This window comes from Giraffa tippelskirchi, chromosome 4, assembly GCF_054371585.1.
Source record: "Giraffa tippelskirchi isolate mGirTip1 chromosome 4, T2T-mGirTip1v1.2.pri, whole genome shotgun sequence".
In the NCBI taxonomy this organism is placed as follows: Eukaryota; Metazoa; Chordata; class Mammalia; order Artiodactyla; family Giraffidae; genus Giraffa; species Giraffa tippelskirchi.
Genome location: NC_137278.1, coordinates 68,858,939 through 68,884,865, shown reverse-complemented (window position 1 = coordinate 68,884,865; position 25,927 = coordinate 68,858,939).

Sequence of the window (25,927 nt, the reverse complement as noted above, 5' to 3'; positions counted from 1 at the left end):
AAATTGATGCTTTTGAGCTGTGGTGTTGGAGAAGACTCTTGAAAGTCCCTTGGATATAGCAAGGAGATCCAACCAGTTAACCCTAAAGGAAATCAGTCCTGACTATTCACTGGAAAGACTGTTGCTTAAACTCCAATACTTTGACCACCTGATGTGAAGAACTGACTCATTGGAAAAGACCCTGAAGCTAGGAAAGATTTAAGGTGGGAGGAGAAGGGGATGACAGTGTATGAGATGGTTGCATGGCATCACTGACTTGATGGATATGAGTTTGAGAAAGTTCCAAGGGTTGGTGATGGACAGGGAAGCCTGTTGTGCTGTAGTCCATGGGGTTGCAAAGAGTTGGACATGACTGAGCAACTGAAATGAACTGTGATTAGAAGGACACATATTCATCTAGGTGTGTGTGTGTGTGTGTGTGTTCACCATTTCTTGAAAGCAATATAATTCTGTTCAATAAGTCAGATTTATTCAAATCCTTCTTGTCTTTATTTTCAGTAATGAAATAACAACATAGACTATTTTTAGGGTAATGATTTTAAAAATCAGCTATGTGCTAATGGCAGCTAAATTTGAATATCAAAAATGATATGACACAAAACAGATACATTGACCATAGGAATAGAATTCAGAGCCCAGAAATAAACCCATATGTATGAGCAACTAATAGTAACAAGGGATTCAATAATACTCAGCAGGAAAATGATAGTTTCTTCAATAAATTATGCTGGGAAAACTACATACTCTCAAGCAAAAGATTTAATGTGGCCCCCAACTTACTCCACTTACAAATGTTATCTTGTACTGTGTAAAGAATTCCATGTAAGATCTTTTATCGTGATACTCTAAAAATAAAACAAAGTTCCTTTAAATTATTCTTGTTAATTTTTTCAATTTGACACCAAAAACACAAGCGACAGAAGCAAAAATCAAGTGGGACTACATCAAACTAAAAGGCTTCTGCACAGCAAAGGAAATAATTGAGAGAAAAAATGTGGAATTGGAAAAGAATGTTTGCAAACCGTCAATCTGATAAGAGTTAATATCCAAAAATACATAAGGAACTCATATAGTTTTACTAAAAAAGAAATCTGATATAAAAAATGGGCAGAGGACTTAGACATTTTCCCAAAAAGGAAATACAAATGGTCAGGAAGTATGTGAGAATGTCACTATCACTAATCATCAGAGAAATACATATCAAAACCCCAGTGAGATATCACCTGTCACCTGCTAGAACAGCTGTCATCAAAAAGACAAGAGATAAATGCTGGCAAGGATATCAAGAAAAGAGAACCTTGGTGCGCTGTTGGTGGAGATTTAAATTAGTGTAGTCACTGCAGAAAACAGTGTGAGTATTCCTCAAAAGAGTTAAAAATAGAACTACCATATGATTCAACAACCTCACTTCTAGGTATACATCTAAAGGAAATGAAATCACTATCTCAAAAAAGATATCTGCACTCCCAAGTTAGCTCCAGCATTCACAATAGCCAAGACCTTGAAACAAATATCCATCAGATATAGATAACGGCATATCTATCTATCTATCTCTCTAGGCGGAGAGAGAGAGAAACACTATATGATCTCACTTATATGTGGAGTACAAAAGCCCTGAACTCAGAAACACAGGAGAGAATGGTGGTTGCAGGGGCTGAGGAGGGGTAGAGAAAATGGAGGACATATTGGTGAGGGGATACAAACTTTCAGTTATAAGATGAATAAGTTCTGTGGATCTAAGTTATGTCATGATGACAGTGGTTAACAATACTGTATTGTATAGTTGAAAATTGCTGAGTAGAGTTTTAATATTCTCTCTATAAAAATAACAACAATGGTAATTATGTGAGGTGAAGGTTGTGTTAACTAACCATACTGTGGTAAATAATTTAAAATATAGATACATCTCAAGTCCTTACACTGTAAACCTTAAATTTACACAGTATTGCATGTCAATTAAATCTCACTAAGACTTCCCAGCTGGTGCAGTGGTCAAGAATCTGCCCGGGTCGGGAAGATCTCCTGGAGAAGGAAATGGCAATACACTCCAATGGTCTTGTGTGAAAAATCCCATGGACAGGGGAGCCTGGAAGGCTGCATGCAGTCCATGGGGTCACAGAGTTGACACGTAGTGACTGAGCCGTGAGCGGTGGCTGTGCAGCACTGGAGCAGCAAGTGGTGGCTGTGTGGCCCTGGAGCAGCGAGCAGCCAAGAGGTCCTGACCACGTCCGCCACTCCTGACCACGTTTAAGTTTAGGAGCGGTGGCTGTGAGGAGATACCCCACGTCCAAGGTCAGAGAAACCCCGGTAAGATGGAAGGTGCTGAGAGAGGGAATCAGAGGGCAGACAGACTGAAACCACAATCACAGAAAACTAACCAATCTAATCACCTGAACCACAGCCTTGTCTAATTCAAAGAAACTATCAGCCATGCCGTGTAGGGCCACCCAAGACAGACGGGTCATGGTGGAGAGTTCTGACAAAATGTGGTCCACTGGAGAAGGGAATGGCAAACCACTTCAATATTCTTGCCTTGAGAACCCCATGAACAGTATGAAAACGCAAAAAGATAGGACACTGAAAGATGAACTCCCCAGGTCGGTAGGTGCGCATTATGCTACTGGAGATCAGTGGAGAAATAACTCCAAAAAGAATGAAGAGATGGAGACAAAGGAAAAACAACACGCAGCTGTGGATGAAACTGGTGATAGAAGCAAACCCTGATGCTGTAAAGAGCAATATTGCATAGGAACCTGGAATGTTATGTCCATGAATGAAGGCAAATTGGAAGTGGTCAAACAGGAGATGGCAAGAGTGAACGTCGACATTTTAGGAATCAGTGAACTAAAGTGGACAGGAATAGGTGAATTAAACTCAGATGGCCATTATATCTACTACAGTGGACAAGAATCCCTTAGAAAAATGGAGTAGCCATCATGGTCAACAAAAGAGTCCGAAATGCAGTACTTGGATGCAATCTAAAAAACGACAGAATGATCTCTGTTCATTTCCAAGGAAAACCATTCAATATCACAGTAATCCAAGTCTATGGTCTGACCACTAATGCTGAAGAAGCTGAAGTTGAATGGTTCTATGAAGACCTACAAGACCTTTTAGAACTAACACCCAAAAAAGATGTCCTTTTCATCATAGGGGACTGGAATGCAAAAGTAGCAAATCAAGAAACACCTGCAGGAACGGCAAATTTGGCCTTGGAGTACATAATGAAGCAGGGCAAAGGCTAATAGAGTTTTGCCAAGAGAATGCACTGCTCAGAGCAAACACCCTTTTCCAACAACACAAGAGAAGACCCTACACATGGACATCTCCAGATGGTCAATACCGAAATCAGATTAATTATACTCTTTGCAGCCAAAGATGGAAAAGCTCTATACAGTGAGCAAAAACAAGACCGGGAGCTGACTGTGGCTCAGATCATGAACTTCTTATTGCCAAATTCAGACTTAAATTGAAGAAAGTAGGGAAAACCACTAGACCATTCAGGTATGAAACAAATCAAATCCCTTATGATTATACAGTGGAAGTGAGAAATAAATTTAAGTGACTAGATCTGATAGAGTGCCTGATGAACTATGGACAGAGGTTCGTGACATTGTACAGGAGACAGGGATCAAGACCATCCCCAAGAAAAAGAAATGCAAAAAAGCACAATGGATGTCTGAGGAGGCATTACAAATAGCTGAGAAAAGAAGAGAATTGAAAAGCAAAGGAGAAAGGGAAAGATAAACCCATCTGAATGCACAGTTCCAAAGAATAGCAAGGAGAGATAAGAAAGCCTTCATGAATGATCAGTGCAAAGAAATAGAGGAAAACAACAGAATGGGAAAGACTAGAGATTTCTTCAAGAAACTTAGGGATACCAAGGGAATATTTCATGCAAGATGGGCTCAAGAAAGAACAGAAATGGTATTGACCTAACAGAAGCAGAAGATATTAAGGAAAAGTGGCAAGAATACACAGGAGAACTGTACAAAAAAGTTCTTCATGACCCAGATAATCACGATGATGTGATCACTCACCTAGAGCCAGACTTCTGGAATGGGAACTCAATTGGGCCTTAGGAAGCATCACTACAAACAAAACTAGTGGAGGTGACAGATTTCCAGTTGAGCTATTTCAAATCCTAAGTGATGATGGTTTGAAAGTGCTGCACTCAATATGCCAGCAAATTTGGAAAATTCAGTAGTGGCCACAGAACTGGAAAACATCAATTTTCATTCCAATCCCAAAGAAAAGCAATGCCAAAGAATGCTTGAACTACTGCACAAATGCACTCATCTAACACTAGTAAAGCTAGTAAAGTAGTAAAGCAAAGCTAGTTTTAGTAATAGTAAATACTTGCTTTGGTAAATAGTAAATAGTAAGTACTAGTAAATAGTAAATATTAACTTTAGTAAAGCTAGTAAAGTAATACCCAGGAATCTCCAAGCCAGGCTTCAACAATATGTGAACCATGAACTTCCAGGTGTTCAAGCTGGTTTTAGGAAAGGCACAGGAACCAGAGATCAAATTGCCAACATCCGCTGGATCATTGGAAAAGCAAGAGAGTTCCAGAAAAACATCTACTTCTGCTTTATTGACTATGTCAAAGCCTTTGACTGTGTGGATCACAATAAACTGTGGAAAATTCTGAAAGAGATGGGAATACCAGATCACTAGACCTGCCTCTTGAGAAACTTGAATGCAGGTCAGGAAGCAAGAGTTAGAAGTGGACATGGAACAACAGACTGGCTCCAAATAGGAAAAGGAGTATGTCAAGGCTGTATACTGTCAACCTGCTTATTTAACTTATATGCAGAGTGCATCATGAGAAACGCTGGGCTGGAGGAAGCACAAGCTGGAATCAAGATAGCAGGGAGAAATATCAATAACCTCAGATATGCAGATGACACCACCCTTATGGCAGAAAGCGAGGAAGAACTAAAGAGCCTCTTGATGAAAGCGAAAGTGGAGAGTGAAAAAGTTTTGTTAAAGCTCAACATTCAGAAAACTAAGATCATGGCATCTGGTCCCATCACTTCATGGCAAATAGGTGGGGAAAGAGTGAAAACAGTGGCAGACTTTATTGTTTGGGCTCCAAAATCACTGCAGATGTTGATTGCAGCCATGAAATTAAAAGATATTTACTCCTTGGAAGGAAGCTTATGGCCAACCTGGATAGCATATTTAAAAGCAGAGACATTACTTTGCCAACAAAAGTCCATCTAGTCAAGGCTATGGTTTTTCCAGTGGTCATGTATGGATGTGAGAGTTGGACGGTGAAGAAAGCTGAGCGCCGCAGAATTGATGCTTTTGAACTGTGGTGTTGGAGAAGACTCTTGAGAGTCCCTTGGACTGCAAGGAGATCCAACCAGTCCATAGTAAAGGAGATCAGTCCTGGGTGTTCATTGGAAGGACTGATGTTGAAGCTGAAACTCCAATACTTTGGCCACCTGATGCGAAGAGCTGACTCATTGGAAAAGACCCTAATGCTGGGTAAGATTGGGGGCGGGAGGAGAAGGGGATGACAGAAGATGAGATGGTTGGATGGCATCACCGACTCGATGGACATGGGTTTGGGTATACTCCGGAAGTTGGTGATGGACAGAGAGGCCTGGCGTGTTGCAATTCATGGGGTCGCAAAAAGTCGGACACGACTGAGCAGCTGAACTGAACTGAACTGAACTGAAAAATATCAGAGAGTGTGATATCACTGTTCAAACTCTCCAATAGTTTCCCATTTCACTCAGAATAAAATCTGACTTAGAGAATCTGACTGATATGAACAAGGGCCCTTCTACTTCATTTCTTCAATCTCTCTCTCCCATTCACTGGGTCCCAAACACATTGTGATGTTCTTGGAACATGTTCAGTACACTCTCAGATCATTCATTGTCTGCATTTGTTCTTCCCTTTGCCTGAAACACTTTTCTCCTATCTATTAATATATGAACACAAGACTCAATCTTCTCCTACAAGGCTCAGTTCAAATGTCAGTGCCAAAGAGAATTCTTCCTGACTACAAAACAATACCCTTCTCATTTCAATCTCCTTAACTTATTTTAGCTATCTTCATAACACTTATTATTAATGACATATTTAATATTTGTTGGTTTAATATTCATGTCAAGCAGCAGAATATAATTAAATTCTATGAGGGGAGGGACATATGTTTTATTTACTGCAATAATTCCATGCCTAGTTAAGTCACTGACCCACAGTAGATGAAAAACAAATATTTGCTGAATGAATGAATAAAGGGTTGGTCAGTTCGAGTTTCTTATGACCATCACAACATTGAATTGTGGTTTGCTGAAGTGGTGGTGTGATTCTTTTTAATGATAATGATAATAATGTTAAAAATCCTGAAAACTTAGAGTTCATAATCTCCACTATTCAGGGTTTATTTTCCTGTAGTGTTAAAATTATCTAACCATGAAGCATTAAAATGATTTGTGAAACATATCTTTAAGATGAATTGATATATTCACTTTACTCCATACATTTTCCCTAGAAAGGTTACATAAAAATTAATTAGTGAAAGCAATCTGAACAGAGGGAATCAGGAACTATTAAGGGCTGCTTTTTAGTGTATATATCACTAAATTAAGCATATAACTTCAAGTATTAATAAATTCTATGGTTTTGTTAGTAAATTAATTTTTAATGTTCATAATATTACATATCTTTTAATTTTCTAATGCTTTGTGAGCATTAGTAATTTTCAGTGTGGCCATTAGCTGTCAATATAATAATTCTTTTAAACTGGATGGAAAAAATGTTTAAAATGTCTTTCTATATAGGAATATAAAGCCACAGAATATCCACACACTTTGTAATTTGATTTATAAGTTTCAGTGATGTATCCCTTGAAAAGCAATACTGTGAAAGGGGTGGTAAGAACAAAACACACACACAAAAGCCTACACCTTGATTTCATGCACAATTGTCATAATACATAAGAGCACAGAGAGGGAGGGAGATAACGCAGCAAGATAGATGGGAGATTAAAAAAGTGTCATCACTCACTCATGATTTTATTCCTTTTTCTCAAGAGGCAGAGAGAAAAATATCTCTTTATCTTCAGTTCAATAAAACAAACTCTGAATGATGTCACCATGGACAAAAGTGATTTCACGGAAATCATTATAAAATGTGTTGAAGACTATCTCAAGGGAATAGAAAGACAGGAAGACTGTTTTATTGAATCACATAAGATGCATATAAATATTCTACACAAGCATATTCCCATATGAGATAGAGAATCTAATTTGGGATTTGCAGTTCTTTCATCAAAGCATCAGGTTTGTGATGTTGGGAAGTCATTTACTTTGAAGGTGTTGCAAATCACAGCCCCAGGTTTTTAGACAATCAGAAATAGGCTTTGCTTACCTCCATTTTCTCATTTTACATTTAAATCTTATTGAATAAATGTCCAAGAAGTTTAAAATATTGTGATATGACCTTATATAACTTATTTGACAAGGGACTGACTAATAAAATAATCTTTAATAGAGCTATAATTTCTTATGGCATTTTATTGGCAATTACTAGAATCTAATAAATGTTTTACAGCTCAACCAATTCTTTGGGGAAATTCATGTAACACATGAGAAAAATATGTACTGAAAAGAAAAAAAAAGTGCATAAACAATAGAATCTCAAATTAGAGCATATATATATTCTAAAGAAAGAGTTTCATTTTGTTTATTTTTATTTAAGAGAAAAGGTTTTATTTTTAGAGATCGAAAACCACAATTAAAATAATCTGAATTGATTAACTCTTCCAAAAGTCTGATCCTAAATATCTACAGGTAGTGTAAAAAATGAAAAGACAAAAGTCTTGTCTCATAACAAGAAATGTTCTAAAGTGGTCTATCATTATTAATTAACTTAAAATTCACTGTCAAAACATTAGTCACAAGTTTGCTATTAACATCAGCTTAATCAGCCTTTCATGTGGAAATCTCAGATTTCTGCCTGATATTGCATGTCAAGACAATGCTCCAAGAAAGGGGTGATTCAGGAGGGGAGAGTGGTTAATAAGACATGTCTAATCATTCTATAATTACCATTTAAAATAAATGACACTCAAACAAAAAGTGTGAGAAAAAATAGATTAAAATAGAGCTATTGTTCACACTAGATATTTTTTCCCTCTGTTTCCAAATTAATCCATAGCAGATAGGCAAGGACTCAAATGATTGGATAAATGAAATATTTACATAAATTTTAGAAAGCAATCTAAGACATAGGGGCCAAATGATTAATCTACATGTGCCCTGTGAAGAACAGACATAAGAGTAAAATAAAAAAATAAAAAAAATAAGCAACTTCATAGCAGTGTTCATCTTCTCTCATTTATTCCTGTTCATTCTTTTATCTCTTTCCTATATCTTTAAAAGTATATTTAAACAAGTGTGATTGCTTTTAAATATTTTAATATTATATCAGTTTGACAGATACAGATACAGGACGGTTAAATGGAAAGAGTATAATACTTTGAGTTGTGAGATTCAGGTCTTGATTATCTGATGTGAGAAAAGTTCTCTTATTCTTTTCTTAAAATCCATTTCTTAAAATTGTTGCTCATTTTAAATCATTACTGCACAACTTATTAGATATGTGCTTTGGAATATGCTTTCTAGTCTCAAATTCTTCATTTGTGAAATATAGACAATGACATGTATCATAGTTAGATAATATATGTAGAAATGTCCATTCAACATGCCAGAAGAATGGGAAGCACAATTGTAATAATATAGAGAATTATACATTTTAAAGGGGAAATTCAAGGAATTAATGGAAGCAGAAAACAGAAAAACTTTGGTAACTTCAAATCACTTAGTTAATTTCTAAAGGGGCTATATATCCTTTTTGTATCAGGAAACATGTATGGAAAGTCAGAAAAAAAAATCTTTAAAAAGCATCGTTCAACTATTTATAATTGAGTGGCTCTATTTGACTAATATAGCCCCAGGAGGTGAAAAATATTTCCTATTCTATAAAATCAGGCTGGCCAAAATCATTAATGGTGCTTTATTGGCATTGCTTGACTGTTTCATTGCTTCATCAGATAGTTTTGCATGAGTAACTGTAGGTCACTACTTGTAAAGTGGATGCATTTGCATAGAACACATTAATCAACTATTATTCATGCTTTGAAAAATAGTGAAACAAATGGAAACAGCAATAGTGCAAGTGACTGACTTTTGCCTCAGCAGTCTGGGTGGATGCTCAATCAAGAAAATTAGTTTATTGTGGTGATGATTTATTTTAGCTTCCAAGTGCTGTCTCTAAGAAGCATTTCAAGGAATAAGACCTTCTGAAATGTCTCTTGACTTTTCTCTCCCTAAAATTTGCAATAGCAAAATGATGTCTTTAGTATTACATGTTAAAAGCCAAATATCTTCATAGGCTATTTCCCACTGGCATTTGTTTTTCAATGACTTCAAGGGTGTAGGTTGCAATTTTTGTCTAATGCTGCTAGTTTATAAGATGACTTTGGTAAACATCACTGTTATATTTCTTATTTACTCTTTAATCTGAGGTTATTGCAGATTAATCTCCAAGGCTAGCCTGAACAATTATTATTATTATTATTTTTAATTTCTTCAAGTTTAAGAATCACAGCACCAGCTTTGGAAAAGCATATTGTCACTGTGAGTTATTATCTTACTTTACATGGAAATTAATTGGAGGAAGACAAGACCTATTCTAGTTTGACATAATCCTTGCTACTGGGCAGAGTGAGAGGGAGAAACAGTGTATATAATTCTCTCAGATGTATTTACTCCTTCACATAAGTGCTGGCTTTAAGAGAAAAATAAAAGTTATCCCCAGTGGCTCAGCGGGAAAAGAATTCACCTACAATGCAGGAGACACAGAAGATGTGGGTTCAACCCCTGGGTCAGGAAGATCCCCTGGAAGAGAAAATGGCAAGCCACTCCAGTATTCTTGCTTGAAAAATCTCATGAACAGAGGAGCCTAGTGGGCTAGTCCAAAGTGTTGCAAAGAGTTGTACATATGAATGAACAATGAAGTACATATAAAAATCAGGAAAAAAGTTCACAGTAGAAAATGGCAAAGTAGTAACCTCTAGAAGAGAAGAAATCAGAGTGATGACACAAAGTATTTAAGACTGATGACAAGAAAGCTACATTTTATGTTCACAAAAGATAAAGCAATTCTAAAGTCAGCAAACATGTTAATAATTAGGGGACCATTGCTACACAATAGTGGTTTTTTTTTAACTTTAAGAACGGTTACTTTCTCTCAAGTATGGTATCAACTTTGTAGCATCTCTGTCCTTGGAAACTTTAAAAAACAAGTTGGATGTAGTGATTTCAGAATCGATATCCAAGTGTACAGGTGAATACACCAGATGGACCTTGGTCCTTTCCAATTCCATAATTCTATGGTGATAGGAAATTCCAATTCCAATCTTGTCTTGGCATATTTGGTTGGTTTCTGACAGGAAAGCAGCTGGTGTTTGTGGTTGTGTAATGAAACTTCAATCACCAATTGGGCTAACTGTACTAAAATATGAAGAAAAGCATTCTGGTTTGGTAATTTTCATTTAACCAGCTCTGCTAATTTTTATACACTCCACTTTGGATTGCATAATCAAGCTCTTGTTTTACCCCTCAGTCATTCAGTACCAACATCAACAAAATCTGGAACTCTATGCATGAACTGGAGCACATGCACACAGAATCACATTTTGGCAAAGTAAAATAGAGCAGGTAGTAGGTAGTATCTAGCACATGTTAGTCTATTATAACATCGTGGAGAAGGTCCCTAAGATCAAAGGGAAGAGTCTATTCTAACACTTAAGTAAAACGCAAGAGAGAAGTCTATAGGTAAAGCTAACTAGCTGAACTCCAGTCCTGCAACTCATTACATGGTCAGACTATCAAAAAATAGAAGGGGTTTGACTAAGAACCTGAGATTTCACTGCCTGATCTTGAAGTAAGTGAGAAAAGCAAGCCAAGAATTTAGATCTTCTAGGATCAATGTAACAGGTGGGACACAAAGAATGAGACTTATGCACAAAAAATTTTCAAATCTAGCTTCCAAAATTGGTCTCTAATGTATGCGATGATACCCATACAAAGAAAGTGAAACACTTTTTTTCAATAGGATACTGTTAGGGCAGGAAAAGAGTGTTTATGCAGATTCCTTATTTTTTTTTTTCTTTCTGACTCTTTTAATGGTCCCAGAAATTGGAACTGGCTTAAACCACAGGAAGCTCAGCTGAGATGAAGATTTGAAACCTTGAAGCATTGAATAAAAACCATGGAGAGAAACAAAGTTACCTCAGGCACACTCACTTGAAGACTGGCGTAAGGTGAAGTTACTGGAATGCTACTGGATAAGGTGAAGATGAGGAACTTAAAGCCAGAGTAACGAGTTAAATTATGACTCCAGACTCAACTAGTGCTGCCAAAGTTAAGAAATATGTAGCCAGATAAGTTTAGTAGAGGACTAATTTGTTCAGCTGCTGTTAACAGCTGGAATATTAGGTCCATGAATCAAGATAAATTGGAAGTGATCAAACAGGAGATGGCAAGAGTGAACATCAACATACTAGGAATCAGTGAACTAAAATGGACTGGAATGGGTGAATTTAACTCAGATGACCGTTATATCTACTACTGTGGGCAGGAACCCCTTAGAAGAAATGGAGTAGCCATCATGGTCAACAAAAGAGTCCGAAATGCAGTACTTGGATACAATCTCAAAAACGATAGAATGATCGCTGTTCGTTTCCAAGGCAAACCATTCAATATCACGGTAATCCAAGTCTATGCCCTGATCAGTAATACAGAAGAAGCTGAAGTTGAATGGTTCTATGAAGACCTACAAGACCTTTTAGAACTAATACCCAAAAAAGATGTCCTTTTCATTATAGGGGACTGGAATGCAAAAGTAGGAAGTCAGGAAACACCTGGAGTAACAGGCAAATTTGGCCTTGGAGTACAGAATGAAGCAGGGCAAAGGCTAATAGAGTTTTGCCAAGAGAACGCACTGGTCATAGTAAACACCCTCTTCCAACAACGTAAGAAGAGACTCTACAAATGGACATCACGAGATAGTCAACACTGAAATCAGATTGACTATATTCTTTGCAGCCAAAGATGGAAAAGCTCTATACAGTCAGCAAAAAAAAGACCAGGAGCATACTGTGGCTCAGATCATGAACTCCTTATTGCCAAATTCAGACTCAAATTGAAGAAAGTAGGGAAAACCACTAAACCACTCAGGTATGATCTAAATCAAATTCCTTATGATTATACAGAGGAAGTGAGAAATAGATTTAAGGCACTAGATCTGATAGACAGAGTGCCTGATGAACTATGGACGGAGCTTCCTGACATTGTACAGGAGACAGGAATTAAGACCAACCCCATGGAAAAGAAATGCAAAAAAGCAAAATGGCTGTCTGAGGAGGCCTTACAAATAGCTGTGAAAAAAGAGAAGTGAAAAGCAAAGGAGAAAAGGAAAGGTATTCCCATCTGAATGCAGAGTTCCAAAGAATAGCAAGGAGAGATAACAAAGACTTCCTCAGTGATAAATGCAAAGAAACAGAGGAAAACAACAGAATGGGAAAGATTAGAGACCTCTTCGAGAAAATTAGAGATACCAAGGGAACATTTCATGCAAAGATGGGCTCAATAAAGGACAGAAATGGTATGGACCTAACAGAGGCAGAAGATATTAAGAAGAGGTGACAAGAATACACAGAACTGTACAAAAAAGATCTTAATAACCCAGATAATCACGATGATGTGATCACTCACCTAGAGCCAGACATCCTGGAATGTGAAGTCCACTGGGCCTTAGAAAGCATCACTACAAACAATGCTAGTGGAGGTAATGGAATTCCAACTGAGCTATTTCAAAACCTGAAAGATGATGCTATGAAAGTGCTGCACTCAATATGCCAGCAAATTTGGAAAACTCAGCAATGGCCACAGGACTAGAAAAGGTCAGTTTTCATTCTAATCCCAAAGAAAGGCAATGCCAAAGAATGCTCAAACTACTGCACAATTGCACGCATCTCACACGCTAGTAAACTAATGCTCAAAATTCTCCAAGTCAGGCTTCAGCAATATGTGAACTGTGAACTTCCAGTTGTTCAAGCTGGTTTTAGAAATGGGAGAGGAACCAGAGATCAAATTGCCCACATCTGCTGGATCATCAAAAAAGCAAGAGAGTTCCAGAAAAACATCTATTTCTGCTTTATTGACTATGCCAAAGCCTTTGACTGTGTGGATCACAATAAACTGTGGAAAATTCTGAAAGAGATGGGAATACCAGACCATCTGACCTGCCTCATGAGAAACCTGTACGCAGGTCAGGAAGAAACAGTTAGAACTGGACATGGAACAACAGACTGGTTCCAAATAGGAAAAGGAGTATGTCAAGGCTGTATATTGTCACCCTGCTAAGACTCTTGAGAGTCCCTTGGACTGCAAGAAGATCTAAACAGTCCATCCTAAAGGAGATTGGTCTTAGGTGTTCATTGGAAGGACTGATGTTGAAGCTGAAACTCCAATACTTTGGCCACCTCATGTGAAGTGTTGACTCATTGGAAAAAACCCTGATGCTGGGAAGGATTTGGGGCCAGAGGAGAAGGGGACAACAGAGGATGAGACGGCTGGATGGCATCACTGACTCAATGGGCATGGATTTGTGTAGCCTCCGGGAGTTGGTGATGGACAGGGAGGCCTGACATGCTGTGATTCATGGTATCCCAAAGAGTCGGACATGACTGAGCAACTGAACTGACTGACTGTTCCAGCTTATTACCCATCTTTGGCAGATAGAAATGGTTAATTGCTTCAAAAGTGAAGTGGCCTCAGATGCTAGTCTAGGGTTATTTCTGAGCTATTTTTCTCTGAAATATTTCATCAGCGTGAATATGAGTTCTAAGACCAGAGATTTGAGATTAAAACAAATACTAAATTCTACTTCCTATGCCTTTATGTTTAATGATTATTTTTGAACCATTAAATTTCACAGGTGGAATTCAGTAAAGTCAGTCAAAAATCCATTATAGTCATATGCACCAAGAACAAGAAAAGAAACATTCCCATTAAAACTAGTCTATGGTGCCATAGAGTAATAACTTTTCATCCCATTTTAGTAGGATTAGCTAGTAAAATAATGTTTTATTTCAAGTAACAAAATCTGATACTGTCATTTTTTCCCAGTGGAAACAGAGAAAAAAATCTTATTACATATAAGTCTCTTATAACAAAATTTTCTTTCCAATTTCATTTATTTTTATAATATAGTGTCATGTCTTAAAAAATAGAAATAATAGTAGAAATCTATTTGATATTCAGTAAACTTTTCATGTCAGTCAAACATATTATATGAATCAATGAATACACACATATAATAAAGATTACATTTCCATTGCTTATGGATACACCTGTGAAAGCTATTCTCTGTGAAATAGTGTTGAATTGCCAAGACAAATAGTTCTAAAAACCATCATTGTTTGTTGTTGTTGTTCAGTTACTGAGTCATGTCTGACTCTTTGTGACCCCATGGACTGCAGTACACCAGGCTCCTCTGTCTTTCACTGTCTCAGGAGTTTGCTCAAATTCGTGTCCTTTGAGTCAGTGATGCTATCTAACCATCTCATCCTCTGTTGCCGCCTTCTCCTTTTGCCTTCAATCTTTCTCGGCATCAGGGTCTTTTCCCAAGGAGTCAGCTCTTGGCATTAGGTGGCCAAAGTATTGGAGCTTCAGATTCAGCATCAATCCTTCCAATGAATATTCAGGGTTGATTTCCTTTAGGGTTGACTGGTTTAATCTCCTTGCTGTCCAAGGGACTCTCAAAAGAGTCTTTTCCAGCACCACAATTTGGAAGCCTCAATTCTTTGGGGCTCAGCCTTCTTTATGATCCAACTCTCACATCTATACATGACTACTGGAAAAACTGTAGTTTTGACTATATAGACTTTTGTCAGCAAAGTGATGTCTCTGCTTTTGAACACACTATCTAAGCTTGTCACACCTTTCCTTCCAAGGAGCAAGTGTCTTTTAATTTCATGGCTGCAATCACAATCCACAGTGATTTTGAAAAGTGAAAGTGAAGTTGCTCAGTCATATCCGATTCTTTGCAACCCCATCAACTGTAGCCCACCAGGCTCCTCCATCCATGGAATTTTCCAGGCAAGAGTACTGGAGTGGGTTGCCATTTCCTTCTCCAGGGGATCTTCCTGACCCAAGGATTGAACTCTGGTCTCCCACATTGTAGGCAGACACTTTTACTGTCTGAGCCACCAGGGAAGCCCCTGGTGATTTTGGAGCCCAAGAAAATAAAGTCTCTCACTGCTTCCATTTTTTCCCCTTTCTATTTGCCATAAAGTGATGGAACCCAATACCACGATCTTTGTTTTTTGAATACTGAGTGTTAAGCCAGCTTTTTCACTCTCCTCTTTCACCCTCATCAAGATGCTCTTTAGTTTCTCTTCACTTTCTGCCATTATAGTGGTACATCTGCTTATCTGAGGTTGTTGATATTTCTCTAAGAAATCTTGATTCCAGACTGTGATTAATCCAGCCTGGCATTTCACATGATTTATCCTGCATATAGGTTAAATAAGCAGGGTGACAATATACAGCCTTGTACTCCTTTCCCTATTTTGAAACAGTCAGTTGTTCTATGTCCGGTTCTAACTGCTGCTTCTTGACCCATATCCAGGTTTCTCAGAAGACAGGTAGGGTGGTCTGGTACTTCCATCTCTTTAATGATTTTCTACAGTTGTGATCCACACAATCAAAAGTTTTAGTGTAGTCAATGAAGCAGAAGTAGATGGTTTTTTCTGGTATTCTCTTTCTTTTTCTGTGATCCAACAGATGTTGGCAAACTGATCTCTGGCTCCTCTGCCTTTTCTAAACCTATCTTATACATCTGAAAGTCTTCAGTTCACATGATGCTAAAGACTAGCTTGAAGAATTTTGAGCATGTGAAATGAGCACAGTTGTATGGCAGTTTGAACATTCTTTGTCATTACTTTCTTTGGTGTTAGAATCAAAACTGACCTATTCCAGTCTCTGAGTCTGCTGAGTTTTCCAAATTTGTTGACATATTGAGTGCAGCACTTTCACATAATCATTTTTTAGGATTTTAAAGAGCTCAGCTGAAATTCGATCATGTCCAGGAACTTTGTTTATAGTAATGCTTCCCAAGGCTCACTAGACTTCACACTCCAGGATATCTGGCTCTAGGTGAGTGACCATATCATTGTGGTTATCCAAGTCATTAAGACCTTTTCTGTATAGTTCTTCTGTATATTCTTGCCACCTCTTCTTAATCTCTTATGCTTCTGTTAGGTCCTAATAATTAATAATATGCTATTTTTCCCACCTAAGATAATCTACTCATTTTATGGACATTAAGTTATTTAAATTATTATCATGCAATAGTCATGTATGGGTGTGAGATTTGGACTATAAAGAAAGCTGAGTGCTGAAGAATTGATGCTTTTGAACTGTGGTGTTGGAGAAGACTCTTGAGAGTCCCTTGAACTTCAAGGAGATCCAACCAGTCCATTCCAAAGGAAATCAGTCCTGGATGTTCATTGGAAGGACTGATGTTGAAGCTGAAACACCAATACTTTGGCCACCTGATGCAAAGAACTGATTCATTTGAAAAGACAAATTGATGCTGGGAAAGATTGAGGGCAGGAGGAGAAGGGGACGATAGAGGATGAGATGGTTGAATGGCATCACTGACTCAATGGACTTGAGCTTGGGTAGACTCTGGGAGTTGGTGATGGACAGGGAGGCCTGGCGTGCTGCGATTCATTGGGCCGGAAAGAGTCGGACACAACTGAGCGACTGAACTGAACTGATGCTGTCTTAACTATTTGATAATATTATTGTGGTTTAGTTGCTAAGTTGTTTCCAACTCTTGAGACCCCATGAACTGTAGCCTGCCAGGCTCCTCTGTCCATGGGATTCTCTAGGCAAGAATTCTGGAGTGGGTTGCCATTTCCTTCTCCTGGGATCTTCTCAATCCAGGAATCGATCCCAGGTCTCCCGCATTGCAGAAAGGTTCTTTACTGAATGAGTTATATCGAGGATAGGCTAATGAATGCTATAGTCAGTATCTCTAAACCATAGTAATTTCTCCTTTCTTTTTAATTATAGATTGCTGTTTTATAAAGGTTAATAACTGTTCTCCTGACTTATAAAGTATCATATCATTTTGAAAAGTCATTGTATTTTTTTCAGAAGAATATATATATATATACACATATATATGTAAATGTACTTATGTATTTCTATAATTTTCTGTATCTCGATATTTAAGTTCTTAAATTTTTAGAGATCTAAAAAAGAGACTGGAATGATTTCAAGACACGTGGATATTATGTGGCCTAAAACAAAATAATTATGCTGCAGTATTTAATCATGTCTAATATTCATGCTAATACTCTATATTTAGACTATGGGACAATTGAGAGCACACTGTCATTGTTTTATCAGAGTCTTGTTATAAAGTTAGGGAAAGTATTTTTCAAGGCAGATCTAAGATGACAGAGTTGAGCATAATATGAGAACTTTGACATTATACTCTTTAGTAAGACTTCCTTTCATATTCCTACGCCTACACATTTAAAATATATTTTTTATGTCCTTTACAATAAAGAGCAGCTTTAATTATTCTGAAATCTGAAGGTGAGTAGTTAAGACAAACATTTAGAAAACAATAACATACAAAATAAAAGGGAGACTTTGGCTTTCTCAAATGGCACACACTGTTTCTGGAAGATCTGACATTCTTCCAATAGAATTTCCAGTGACAAGGAATTTTCCCAGTATATCTATGTATTTAATTAAATAGGGAAGCTTACTCTAAACAAACACAGATGTTTATGGTTCTGCTTGACTAACAACATTTTCTTTGCCAAACATTATTGTTTGGAGAGTCATTAAAGGTTTAACTAAAAACAACTCTACATTAAAAGAAGAGAGTTATAATTTAGTTTTGACAGTACTAACTGTCTTGAATGAGAAATTTCTGTACCATTTCTAAGCTCAGTCATTCCAAAAGAGACCATCCCTTAGCTCCGAGTTCTTTCTTCCCATCACCCTTTGCTATCCATAGTCAGTGGGACAGGGCACTTTGTTAATTATCTTCCAGGATCTTCTTGTTTGTTAATCTGTGTCTTCTCTGTGTCACAGTGTTTTTAGATCAAACAAATTAAAAGTGAAATGGTTATTTATATTAGAGACTCAAGATGTCCACACCTCAGCTGAGGCTAGGAAAAGTGAAATTCTTACAGTTCTATTTATGAACAAAAACAGTTTGGTAGAGCCCAAGAAGAAGAAAAAAAATGGAAAAATAGGGTTCAGAAACTGTGAGAGCCTGAATATGCTTCAGCAAAAGTGTGGAAGTGAGGCTATCTGTGTGTGAATAGTGAGGACTTTGCCCTGCTAGTCAACAGAATGGAAGAAGCCATGAAATAGGCAGAAGGCAGAGTAAGGACACATATGTAACTTCCCTTCATGCAATTAAGGCGTGGAAGATTCCATGTCCACAACTTACTGGGCTGAACATTTGTACCATCTATGGAAAACTCTGAATCACACTGCAGCCAGACAAAGTTCAGATGTCATATTTCAAGGCATAAATACGTATGCTTACATTGCTGTAATTTTCTCCCCTCTTAATTTTCCCCAAGCTAAGAAAGTTATTCTGTCTTTAACACTATGTGCCAAATATTTGCACTCATTTATGTATTATCTGGGCTTCCCTTGAGGCTGAACTGGTAAAAAAAAATCCGTCTGCGGTGCGGGAGACCTGGGTTTGATCCCTGGGTTGGGAAGGTCCCCTGGAGAAGGGAACGGCTACCCACTCCAGTATTCTGGCCTGGAGAATTCCATGGACTGTATAGTCCACGGGGTCACGAAGAGTCGGGCATGACTGAGTGACTTTCACTTTCACTTTCATATATTATCTGACTATGACATGTCTTTCTCTGTGCAACAGTGCCTCTCTCCTCTAGGTACCCTGTGACTTGGCAGCATGCCACAGTGATTTATCACATTTTTTATACCTTGCTCCAGCTTGCTTGGCAAAAGAACACACAATAGGATCTCCTATTTACATATACATCCTTGTCCTTCTGTGTTATTTTCTAAGAAGGTCTCCTGTTTAACCACCAGTTTGCTTCCTTTAAGAAGAGGAATAATTTACAAATAAAGACATTATGAAGAAGGGACTTCCCTGGTGATCCAGTGGCTGATACTCCACGTTCCCAATGCAGGGGGCCCCAGTCAGGGAACTAGAGCCAACATGCCACAGCTAAGAGTTTGCATGCTGCAACTAAGACCCGGTGCAGCCAAATAACTAACTATTAAAAAAGAAAAAGACATTATGAAGGGATTCATGTTTATGCTTGCTTTCTGCATATAGGATCATATATAATATTATGTTTCTCCTCTTTTGTTTTTCAAGTACATTTTGTGCTAAACTTTAACCTTTCTGAATGTTAATCTGTGCAAATCTTATGACAATTAGTCCATTGTTTTTATTATTTATATTTTCCCATAAATATCCTTCTTGTTAATTACTTTTTCCTACATAGATAGCAATAATTGAGTCTCACAATGATGTTAGATAGCATTTTAAAGAGAAGCATCATGCTTAATTGACTTTGAAATAGTACTGATTTTTTAATATACTAATATTTCACTGAAATCCTCATTTAATTTTTCTATCAATCTGTCATATGATTTATGTTTCATATTACCTTGATTCATAAATAGGCATATTTATCATTTTTCTTGGAATAGACTTGTTCAGTGCTTTTGTATCTTATGATTTATATAAAATTTATATAAAAGTTATTCATCATCATGCATTTTTTATATTTGAATATTAAACAAGGGAATGGTTCATGTCATTTCTCAGAAGTTTCTCTTGGCCAAAATGGCAACAAGTATTTGGTTAGAATTTGCAACAAATGCAATGCTCAACACATGGGATATCTTTATTTCTTACTGAATCTGGCTAGCACATCACAAGGTGTATTGGAAAACTTGAAGTCATTTGAGGCCTTCTGCCAGTAAAACTGGAATGTATGGAAATGGTAGATGGTAGTGAGATTTTTTTTCAGCTTCAAATATTTAGAAAAGGCATGCTATGCTATGCTATGCTAAGTCGCTTCAGTCGTGTCCGACTCTGTGCAACCCCATAGACGGCAGCCCACCAGGCTCCGCCGTCCCTAGGATTCTCCAGGCAAGAATACTGGAGTGGGTTGCCATTTCTTTCTCCAGTGCATGAAAGGGAAAAGTGAAAGTGAAGTCGCTCAGTCGTGTCCGACTCTTAGCGACCCCATGGACTGTAGCCTACCAGGCTCCTCCGTCCATGGGATTTTCCAGGCAAGAGTACTGGAGTGGGGTGCCATTGCCTTCTCCAGAAAAGGCATAGGTTTATTAAAAGTATACATAGTGAATCAAATAGATAGCTAAAGGAATATAGATTTTTATGTATTTGTGTGATACAGTTTGCTCTATTAAGATATAGGCGACAGATAGGAACTATCTTATGCATTTTTCTAACTAACATGGAAATAGCACAGTAGAAACTCAGGAGAGTTTCATGAGAAAATTAATTAATAAATGAGTGAGTGACAGTCACTCAGTCGTGTCCAGCTCTTTGTGACCCCATGGACTGGAGCCCACAAGGCTCCTCTGCCCATGGAATTCTCCAGGCAAGAATACTAGAGTGGGTTGCCATTGATGAATAGACTCCATCAATTTTGGAAGAAGTAGCAAGGACCTGCTATTTTTTGGCTTCTCATATCTATTCTTCATTCTTCTGTTAACTCTATCTAGGTTTCTTCCAGAAACCACCCTCATGCTCAAATTCAGCTCCCATGCCTAAATTAAAACTTTTATCTGTTTCAAAGATAAATCCTGTGACCTATATGTAAGTAAATTAATACATAAATCCATGAATGCATTGAGTTCATGTCCCAATGAATGGAATGAATTTTCTTAGGGAAATCTTCAGAATGATACTCCAGTTCTTAAGCAAGGACTGAAACTCAGTAAACACTGGGTCAGGAGAAGATGTCATCATCCTGTGACCATATATGAGGTCATTCTATTGAAACTGAGGATGGAAATGCATAGACAAAGGCAGAATTAAGAGATGGGAAAAGTCTAGTTCCTTGATGATGCAATTAAAACCTCTACCTCAGGCTTTGGAGCCAGCTCTATCTTGAGATCTATTAGCCTAGCAAGGCAAAAAAAATAGATTCTATATTTGCTTCAGTAGAGACTTTACATCTTTTGCACTTGAAGCTTCCTTAATTAGCAAGACAAAATCACTAAAGCTCTACTGTCAGAAAAAAAAAATTGAATGAAGTTTTTGCTCTTTCATTCTATCCAAGAATAGAACAAAATTATATATCTCAACTGTTAAGGCAGTGGCTTTCAAACTATACCCAAGCTGTGCCTTCATCTAAGTGCTCCTGGGAAAGAAGAAGAGAAGGATAGAGACACGGAGTTCTAGAACATTACACTGAATCAACCAGAGACACCTTACATCTCTCCTGAGCTTTTGCAGGAAGAGTTCTGAGGCTAAGACAAATTTGATAGCTACTGGTTAAAACTGTGTTTTAATGCCTTTAAAGCAGACAACATTAGAACTGATGGACATATGTATTGTTCTGTTTTAAAAAACTCAACCATAACACTATAGAACCATGTTTATTTTATAATCTTCTACCTTAATAAAAAAAATGGAATTATTTAATTTATTATATAAAATGGTAACTGAAATCACTGTACAGTTTGACATCTTTTAATTTTCATCATTTAGTGTTTTACTTCTCTTCCCTCAGTCACTGAAAACTAAGTCCCTGCTATTCTTTTCATAATTTTAATATGCATGATAAAGCACATTTTTTAGTACTTTGTTAAATAAGTAAAACCCAGCATTTGTATTTAGTCGGCGAGACTTTTCCTTAATAAAATAATAGATTTAATTTCTAAAAATTTTGACTTCGGTTGAAGATTATATTAATCAGTAAGGAAGTATCAACTTGTTGCTGTCCTTCAATAATGCGGCTATTAGGATAATGTATACAAATGAGATGAAGCATTTTTAAAAAGCGTTGCTCAGTGCTAGGCACAAACACCTACTCATTAGTCATCACTGAGTCATCATCATAATTACTATCAATTATCATCTTATCCTTAAAAACATCTTTAAAATTCTTTCTAGATATATTATTCTAGAAATATATAAATATTAATTAAAATGGATTTCCATATTACTTTTTAGCTAAGTTCTTTTTTTTGAAAGTAGATTTATAGAAAAGTTGCCAAGAGAATATAGAAGGTTTCTATATATCCCTTAACAAGTACTGCCAATTAAGATAAATGATCTAAATAATGTTTCTGTTAACATTTAAAACTTATAAATCTAATTACTATTTTTTGTAAAACAAATTATGTTTATACATCTCTGATTTGCACAAGTAGATCAATTTTCTTGAGTTGCACAACAGCCTAAAACAAAACAACACAGAAGAGGCTGATATATACTGAAATAGCATTAAAATGAAATAGACCTTGTAAATCTGAATAATCACAAATTAAAACTGATGAATTATCCAAAGATAGGATTTTTAAAAAGATGGGTTATTTAATAATAGCTTACATAGGTTTATAGGTAATTATTTACTCTATAACTACAAGAAGAAAAGGGAAAAAGAAAGCATCTTACATCATAGATCATGAATCTTGAATAAACTTAAAATGTTTTAACCCAGTTTTTAATATTCTGGAACATATTGTCAAGGGACACTGCCAAATCTATTTTTATGGATTTTTTCCTTTAATAAGGTTTATGCTTTCTTGGAGATACAAAATGCATCGGTGCCAGAAAATAGAAATAGATTCAAAGCTTTCTTTGACTTCCTAGTTACTTTTAAACTCTGTAGTTGCTTCTATTGGTCCAAATATATGGAGATGAAGGATCACCTCTAAAACCTCAAAGTGTTCTATAGCATTACTAAGTCTATTCTCATTATTTGGTGCAAGTATCTTCTAACACAATGATTCTATACCACATATAGATTTGATTCACTTTCAAAAATCTATTTGTTAACAGTAAGCACAGCAACAATTGTCTGAACATCTGTCCATGAAGAATTGGCTTGAAATGACTAACACATTTCACAAAAAGCTGCAATTACCCTTTGATTCTAATGTTTTTCACACTCCATGGACTTGGGCCAAATGAAAGTTCTCTATATATCTCTCACAGGTTACGATGTCCAAACACTTTGTTCCATCTTAAAAACAGGTTTAGTTTTGCCCTTTTGTCAGTTCTTAGGATATTTATACATTACTAAGTTGGCTGGCATGTAATATTTATGGCAACAAATGCTATCAAGGAATAAAAGCTATTAGATTGAAAGAAGAATCATTGAAAGAATATAATTAAATTTCCCCTGGTCCCTGCAGGCTCCACACTGAACCACATATTGACATCTGCACCTGACATAACATCATAGAACCACACTTTTGCTAATTTTCACTTCTTTTTATGTGTTCGCCTCTGATCACAACTTCATTGTTGTTCAGATACTGTACTTTTAAAATTTACTTCTAAGTAACAAGAAACTATCAGAAAAGCAATTATTTCAACTTGTACAGAACCCCAGGCTCACTTCATATGGCATGCTTCTCTAGGATATGAATCTGTCAGTCACCAGTATCATTCTGGGTACAATCCAGACAATTGCATTGATGTAATATTTAAGATAGAACAAACTTCAAGCTGTCTTTTAATAACCCATGGGCACATTTTAAGTGGTTTGCTTAATTTCAAACCCTTTGTATTTTTGCTGGCAGAGCCTCCTCTGTTTCCAGGAGTACAAAAGGAAAACGAAACTCAATTTGATGATCAATCAAAAACAACAACCAAAAAAACAACAAAAATAGTCTTATTGAGAAGTAAATCTATTGGATATTCTAAATTCAAATAAAAAAATTGAGGGATGAACATGATGGCTAATGTAAGGGTTTATATCAAAAGTCATTGATCTGTTGAATTTGAGGAAGCATTCAATTTAAAAACCAAAGTAAAATCCTATATAGGGCTGAACTCTAAAGGTTTCCTGAGGAAGACATTTTTAACTTCCCTGTATATTATTCAAATTTAGTATAAATGTGTGTACAAAATATATGTACAATGAAGTCTACTTGGCACATTTATACAACAGCAGAAGTTTGGAATTAAATATACTAAATAAATTATAATATCCATGCAATAAACTATTATGTACTTACAAAATAAAATCAAATGGTATTTTTTACATGGAAAGATGATCATTATGTTAAATGACCATTCAGGACAGAAAGCAATATGTATTTTATTAACCTTTAATGTTATTTCTTGAGGTAGAGATAATGGAAATTTTATCTCTCTTTTGTTTGTACTTTTTCATACATATATTACTTGTGTAATTAAAATTTTTTGACTGACAAATAGTTAAGAAAAAAATGACAGCCAATTGATGAACAGAGAAATTGATGATCTATTGTACACATTATTGTTTAAGTGTATTGCTGACAGAATAATAGGCAATAAATGTCAAAATTCTTGAGAATACTTGGTTGAGTAAATTTCCAAAAATAAAACCCATCTGAGATAGTCACAGATTTAGACAAATACTGTTTGCATAAACTTAAAAAAAATCAGTTATGAGAGTGAACAATAAACATGAATGCAAACATCCAACATAAGAAAAATTATTAAATAAGTGACTATGCATCCATTTGATTGTGCATTACATACCAGTAAAAATATTTAGTAAAAGTTTACAATGGAGTGAAAAATGCCCATTATATAACATTTTCTGTATACATCACTATAGGTAAAATTTTATATAAAGTGTGATTCCAGTGAAAATATGCAACGAGAAAAATAATTTAAAAATTTACTAGTAGGAAAGAACGCAAAACATTAATAGTGATTGCTTTAGAGGTGAAATTATGGGTGTTTTTCTGATACTTGTCTGTAATTTTCTGTACTTTCTCAGTTTCTTGCAATGAGCAATTATTACTTTTTCTAGCTCATGCATAATTTTTCTCATCAGTAATAATAAAGTAAAATAAGCACCTAGTGGTAGAGACCAGTGTTAGAACTATTTTAAGATAAAGAATAAGCTATAGATTGATGTACTGTCCATAATATAGGGCTAAGACAAAACACCAAACTCTCTAAATAGGAATATAAATATATCCAAGAGTTATGTGTTCAGCTAAATTCTATATGTTCTCTGGGATCCAACTCAAGTCCCGCTGTAATTCTTTCTAGACTGTACCAGTCCCAACTGATATGACCTTTTTCACCAATTCAAATAATTAATGCCTATATTTATAGACTGGGCTTCCCTGGTGGCTCAGACGGTAAAGCGTCTGCCTGCAATGTGGGAGACCTGGGTTCGATCCCTGGGTCAGGAAGATCCCTGGAGACGGAAATGGCAACCCACTCCAGTACTCTTGCCTGGAAAATTCCATGGACTGAGGAGCCTGGTAGGCTACAGTCCATGGGGTCGCGAAGAGTCGGACACGACTGAACGACTTCACTTTCATATTTATAGACTAGCAAAGGAGTAAACTCTAGCCGGCGTTATTCGTATATCTAGGAAAGGACTAACTACATATTGCTTCTAAAAATACTTTAAAATTTATTTACACAGGAATTACTGAACTTTCCATTTCTAGAATATTAAGGAGAAGTGGATCCAGTCAGAATCCACCTCTGAGTGTGACTCTCAGACACTATAGATTCATTTTTAGGATGACCTTGTGATTTGGGTCATCCCTCTGCCCTTACATCTTACCTTGATAAACATTTTCAGAGTTACATT